This window comes from Adiantum capillus-veneris, chromosome 28, assembly GCF_014529385.1.
Source record: "Adiantum capillus-veneris isolate H3 chromosome 28, ASM1452938v2, whole genome shotgun sequence".
NCBI classification, from domain to species: Eukaryota; Viridiplantae; Streptophyta; class Polypodiopsida; order Polypodiales; family Pteridaceae; genus Adiantum; species Adiantum capillus-veneris.
In genome coordinates this window covers 73,044,120-73,051,432 of record NC_140958.1, presented here as the reverse complement: position 1 = coordinate 73,051,432, position 7,313 = coordinate 73,044,120, and the positions used below count along the sequence as shown (strand labels likewise).

The 7,313-nt window shown below is 38.5% G+C and overlaps 1 pseudogene; it reads left to right on the top strand.

The window, feature by feature from the left end:
* Positions 1 to 4,879: 4,879 nt before the first annotated feature.
* LOC147420681 (uncharacterized) lies at positions 4,880 to 7,299 on the top strand (annotated as a pseudogene).
* Positions 7,300 to 7,313: the final 14 nt, after the last annotated feature.

Below are 7,313 nucleotides of genomic sequence, written 5' to 3'. Positions count from 1 at the left end.
TTATTAATTTTAGACATGTTGCAATGGTTTTGAGTGACAATGTGTACGTTCAAACTAAAAGGTTATGGCTTACATGGAAAAAATAGCCATAACTTATTGAATGACAAAAGTAGGCCTTTACTTAGATTTTCACACAAAATACATTGTGCATGGGGAATTGGTATCACAACTCCATTTTTCCTTGAATTTTATTGGCCATAATCTTACAACTAATAATAGACTATTACATAATAGCATGCATTTCTCTACACAATAGCATTCTAATTTCTATTAGTGTGGCACTTTTGGATGATACCGATACTCTATTGATGTATCTAACCAAAATCTATCACTAAAGCATATTCTAGTGCTACTTTGAATCAATTATCAACAAAGGCTAGCAAATGAAACTATGTTCTTTGGTAACTAATTATTCCTCTAAGAGAGATTTATGGGCTATTTCAACTGTTGTTTTTCATAAACATGCCATCAGATTCTATGAGAAAAAATGCTTTTATCATCAAATTTTTCTTGTAATGTTCTTGGTAGAGGTTTGATCTTGACAATTAGCTGTTTTGGTGGAAAGCAAATTCGGATCCACTTTTGGATGCTCTCAGGAGTAAATAGTTTAAAAAATTTCACAAATTGATATCTTCCAAGAGAAGATATATACTTTCATAAGTTCAAAATAGTAGTGAATTCATGAATAAAGCACTCATAAAACTATAAAAGCAAGGGACATAAGAAAAGAAAAGGAAAAACAAAAACAAAAACAAAAACAAAAATAAACAAACAAACTAACAAACTAACTAAATCACTTTGTTTGCTACGAAACAAAACTAGATAAAACAAAACATAATTAACTTAAAAATGTCTTTAGAAAAGACATGCGTAAAATAAAGTTGACGCAACTTACTTGGCTTAAAACCAGTACTCAATTTTAAGCAAAAAACGATAAGACATCTTAAAAACTTAATCCTAGAAATCAAACTTCACACAATAACTACTAAAGGAGCGCATTCTTAAGTCCTTAGGTAAGCTAAATATGAAATTAAAAAATGGATACGACTACAAACCTACGAAGAGCAAAGATCCAAACTTGACAATATGTGAACCGTACTTTGCTACTTGTCCAAACAGGAAGAATATTATCACCTTTATCATGTATAGCTTGGACAACAACTATGACATCCCTACTCACGTCGTTAGTGCCCAAGAGTAGATGCAGGTTTGCATAGAGGTCATTCATGGTTTGAACGTACTCTACAAAACCAACGAGCTGAGTTTCTATCACCCTCCGGGGGTGATAGGCATACTCGACCATGATAAAGGCTAGCATTTGTCAAGCTATAGTAAAAATACTAGAAGATAGTTTTAAACATGACATGTCCATGAAATATTCTTAAAATTTCCAAGCCTATTAGGTACTTTCCAAGCCTATTAAGAGTACTGAAATTTTTTCCAAAAACTTGAATGGATAACAATATGTTTTTTGGCGCTCGCCTAGTTTTCACTGGTTTATGTTATACATTGTTTTCTCATGTGGTACTAGACTAATGTAAGTCTCGATACTAATGCAAATATTAAAAAGGTGTTGTATTGTGTAAGGGTAAAGGCGTTACGACTTTGCCCTCGGTAGGGTGGCGGACCGATTGCCCACTGTACACCCTTTCCTTATTCTTTATATACGGCTCCTTCTCACTTCGAGGTTGCTTCACCCACACACAACGCACTCTCTTCTCCCCTTCCCTCTCCCACACCACATCGCACACAACACTGTAGTGATCGACGCGCGTGTGATGGCTTCCTTGCTAGGTGACGATGCGATGGAGCTTGGCTATAATAGCTTGATCTTGGCGGCTGTAACTCCGCAGTGTCTCCTCGGTGTGACCCCCCCTCTCCCCGATGGTGTTTCGATTTCGACCATTCCCACTTTCTAGCTTCGACGACACATTTTAGACACATACAAGTCTGACGGACCATTCCAGAGCGGATTCCCCACGAGCGGCACGACTTTTGGTCGGTGTTTTATGACCACATATGGCTTGCACAAAATTTTAGGCGTTCTCAGATTCCATGTTCCTTCTAGTGCAGATTATGCGACACAGATAGTGTTCATGTATGATTGTGTGGGTCATTCCAGAGAGTGCTTTTAGCATGTTTTTGTGTGGTCATGCTATGCATGCATATGCGGATACAGCTTGAGCTAAATATAGCTTGCAGGTAGCAGATTCACAGGTTTACAAGTGTTTTTTGGACAGGTACATGTTTATAGAGCCGCTCATTCAGGAATGAGCTGTTTGCGAGGTTTTTTGTAGCTAATGTACACCACATGCGAATTTTTCTACTGAGACATTAAGTATCTATTCATACTCTACGCGGTTTTGGTGAGATTTTTGAGTTTATACTCAGTTCTCAAGGGAAACTTTGCTGGATTTTTCCTAGATTGTTGCCATACTTTGTGCGTATGTACACTTTAGTCTCTGATGGTTTAGTGGTCGAGTTTGACTGCCACTTTGACAGGTTTTGTTAGTTTCATATGCTTATGTGGCTACAGATTACATGCGATCTTCTTGTGAAATGCGTTTTGAGTGTATTTGCTCACTCCTTGCGTATATGGTTATACGCTTTATGCTCCTTTGAGCTGTTTGTCCCAGATTTGGCTCACTTGGTTTAATGGTGTTGTTTATGCCAAAAGGTTGTAGTTTGTAGACATAGCTATTTTAGGCATATACGAGCATTGGTTTTGATGCGATTGATCATGGTTTTCGTCTCCCACTTTGACATTCACTTATGGCAACAGACATGAGTTCTCACTAGAATGATGCATTGTAGAGCTTTGCAGACCATACAGAGTTGTCTGCAAGATTTACATGCAAGCTCTTGCGTGGATATGTACGCTTGTCTACTATCATGTAGATCGATTGAGCGAGCCACTGGGTGTAGGTTGAGAGAGTTTCTCACCTATTGTTTTGTACATAATAGTAGTTTATGTAATAGCACTCACTTATCGGCTCATTGTCTTTAAGTGGAGTTCATTGGGGTAAAGACATTACACCTCTGTCCGCGATTGGGTGGCCGTCCACCCGCCCATTGTACATCTTTTCCTTATTCTTCATATACCAAAAGAATAAGGGCTTCTCATCACTTGGAGGTTGCTCCACCCACACATGATGCACTCTCTTCTCCTCTTCCCTCTCCCGCACCGCACTGCACACATCACTCTTTCACTTTGCTTCTAATATTCATTTAAGAGAAAATTCTATGAGGTACGCCAGCTATAGCTTTTCATAACATGCCACTAGACTCTATGGAAAAAAGTACTTGTCATCAAAGAAATGATCTTGACAATTTACTGATTGTGGCAAACTGAATCAACAGAACTAGTTTCGTATGCTATATCATAAGAAAATCGCTAAATAAAGGCCATATAGTTATATTTTTCAAGAGAAGATGGGTTTAAAAACTGAGCTTCATGAAAGATTCTAAAAATTACCAAGCCCTATATCATAAGAAAATCGCTAAATAAAGGCCATATAGTTATATTTTTCAAGAGAAGATGGGTTTAAAAACTGAGCTTCATGAAGGATTCTAAAAAATACCAAGCCTTGCTAAGAGTAATAAAAAAAGCCTGAGCTTCAAAGGACACATGTAAGCCTTGTAGAGTTAGCAACCTACATTTAAGCATATATTTGGTATACATTAATGTCTTATGTGGCACTCAACCCATATGCATGTTTATACATAGAATTAAGTATAAAACATAAAATGGGTGACATAGAATTCTGTCATCTTTTAGCATATTCAAAAGGATGACTTTCAACTTTAATAGTAGTTATGACCTTTCCATTTTGTAGCACCTATTTTTTGTGCGTAAAGGTTCTTTTGGGTCATAATATCTTATCAAACTCATGAAATCTAGGGGGTTCTTTATGAGAGTCAAGAGAGGAAGGAGGACCCCGGAATGGTTATAATAGGCTTAGATAAAGCCAAGCCAACATCTAAGCTTAAAATCAGCAATGAGATTAGGATTTTGCAATTGTATTAGCAATAGATTAGAATCATGTGTGCATCCTTCTAAGAGGATTGTGTTGTGCTGATGGAACAATATTTTTCCTCGGCCATCTTGAGTGAGCATCTCCTACCTGGATTGCTTGCCAAGACCACTCAATAATCAAATTCACCGCGTTGTAACTTTCTTGGTTTCGTAGGTCATTTTGGCCCTTTGAAGATGTTAACATAGCATTTCATTTCATCTTTGTGTGTGTGTGTATGTGTGTGTGTGTGTGTGTGTGTGTGTGTGTAACGTTTGTAAGGTTTTGAAAACCCGAGAGGAGGGGGAAACTTCTATGTACAGAAAAATCCTATGCAGAGATGGTGAGTGTGCTTGCTTTTTGGGAGAGGGACACCCTCTTGCTGAAAGCGTAAGGACATTTAAGATCCTTGTAAAAACACACTCACCTACACATACTTGAGCAGTCATTGGTTGTGGATTGTCTTGAGCACTTGGTTCTAAGGAACTGAATTCCGACAATTGTACTCTGGGAACCAATCAATAAACGAATACCCAAACAAGAGCCCTCACAGTCACGGTTAAAGGCCATTGACTCTAGACAAAAGCATCCGCTCTTGTTGGAAATGTGGGAAATCTTCCCGGGAGGTCAACCCTCATCGCCGCACAGGCACACTTACCTAGAAGATCTCCTTTCACAAAGTGATGACATGCAATTGCCCAAGCAAAGAAGCAGAGCCTCCTCTCTATATGGCACGCAGTTAAATGGAGGGGATCGACGATGGGGCTTGCCAGGGCCGTTGGATTGTGGAGCAGATAAATTCGGGTGGTGTAAAGGGGGCAGCGAGAGAATCGAGACGTCGTTGAAAGCTCTGCAATCGGATAACAATGAGGTAAATTCGAGCTACGCAAGGGAAAGCGGCATTGGGTTTGCGCCAGGGCATCAACGCGATGCCATAGCCCTGCAATGTGGCCTCCGTCTTCTAGCGTCCTTAAGTCGTGCTCTCTTGCCATAGCTCTGAGCCGCCTGGGATGGTCTTTTCCACTTCATCAAGCATAGGCGTTGTGTTTGCGAGGCAGCCCGAATTTACCTGAGTCTCCTCCCCTCTATTCCCTCCTACTTCCTTGCACTCTCGAATTTCCCTCGTTGCACCTTCACTGCCTCATTCAAGCCTTCTCAAGCTTTACCTTCGCTTAAGGTTGAGCATGGAAAAGAGACTCATTTAAAAATAAGAAGGCAATGTCACGTGCTGCGAGGAGAGGAGGGCCGCGTGAGAGGGATCCAGTGAAATAGAAGGATTAGCGGAATGGACCATGGATTCAATTGAAGCCGTCGTCAAGCTCAACCTTAAGTATTATTGTTAAAAAATCTTCAAATTTTAAGAGGATGACACCCCACAAGGCTCCACGACGGTCTCAGTCGAGCATGTGCTTACAAAAAGCCTCAAAAACCCGCAAAGATTGGAGCTATAAAGATGGCATCAAAGGGGACGTTTAATCGTGCTTGTAAAGCAAAACGAAGCCTCATGAGGAGGAGAGGCAAGTCTTCCTCTTCGCATTCACGAACGAGATATTGATGCATACGAAACGGAGATCATCATATGATCAACACATCTCTTCTTCAATCTATATTTTTGAGAGAAAAAACTTTGTGAAATATGATGTGATTAAATTGATCGTTTTATGGTTTTGTGTATATATTGGATAGAGAGAGAGAGAGAGAGAGAGAGAGAGAGAGAGAGAGAGAGAGATGCATATTAATGTCTAAGCAAAGAAACTCTTCATTGAGGAGTTTAAAGAAAGAGATGGGACGCTTGTCCGCTATTGTCGAGTAGACGAAACTTGTCAAAAGTGGAATAGAGCATGGAAGAAACGCATTGACCTTATCCACCATATCAAAGAGCGTTATGTTCTTTATCGTCGACGTTCCTTTTAGAGCCACAGGAAGACCGAAGGGTAGTCAAAAGCCTGAATTGAGTAATGGATCACGGTCCCATAGGCAAGCCAAAACGCGGTTTCAAAGACATAAAACTTGCACGAAAGAAGCATTTTAAATATCTCAATGCAACTGGTGAGAAGAGATGGCGTTTAAACTCTTCTTTTCAAAAGATATCATACGAAGAATGGTTTGCGAACCATGTACAAGAGAAAATAACAAAGTGGGAGAGTAACATGCCAACTCGAGTTGCGAAGATGAAAACAAATATTGCAAAAGGAGACGAGAGGATAGTAAGAGATGCTCTCATTCTTTGCTTCAATGCTTTCATAATTGTATCTTATGTATAAAATTCAAAGTTTTAAGATTGTTTGCATGCTTAAATGTCTCTCTAAACAAGAAAATACAAGAATAACAAACATGAGGAGGAAGAAGAAAAAGAGATGAATTTAGAACATGAGAATAATTCTCACCTACTAAGAGTAGGGAGAGTGAAGATGAATATATATCACAAATGCAGGATGAGGAACATCCCCAAACTATATCTCCAATATTTTGCCAAGTATTACTTATTTTATTACTTTGTACCCATAAATTGCCACGACTTTATTTTCAATTTTTAACATTTTTGTTTTTTCTTTCTATTCAATTTAAGCAAAATGAGGTGATCATGTCGCCAATGAAAAATGATAAAGATAAAATCCAAACACATATACACATTTCTTCTCAAAGTGCGAGTACTTATGCGCATAACCTCTTGATGGGCTCAAACAAACCATGATACGCTCACTTCCATAAAATGGTTTTATTTCTTTTTTGACATAGTATGCAATGAGTCACCTATGTTTAATAGACTTTCTAAGGGTATCCACATCCAATTGTGTTCATCAAGATATGGACTTGAGATAAATATGATACTAAACTTGAAAGTGAAATTACATACAAAATGACAAAGTTCACGTGCACTCAATTTCTTTGTCATGTAAGTGTTGCTTCTTAGAGTTGATTTTTTATTGAATGGTTTACGAATATGTAGCATAATAAGACCATGACCTTTTAGCTAGATGAAGCATATTTTTAAAGAGGGGGCTCTCAATCATGTTTGGCTCATTGATAGCTTATGGTTGTCTTTTGTTAAACCTTGCCTAGTGAAAAAGCAATACGAAACTACTTTAGTAGAGTTGACATTTTCAACCGCATATTCATTTTTTTTCGATTGGTGGATGAGTATGGTTCTCTCATGCGACCATTGGACGCTTGTTATATGTTGATGCCAAGTCAAACAAATATTAAGGATTATGGATATTATATAATGCCTGTCATGAAATTATTGATCAAAGGTAGTATGAATAAACCGCACACCAAAAAGTGAGTAAGTAAATTGTG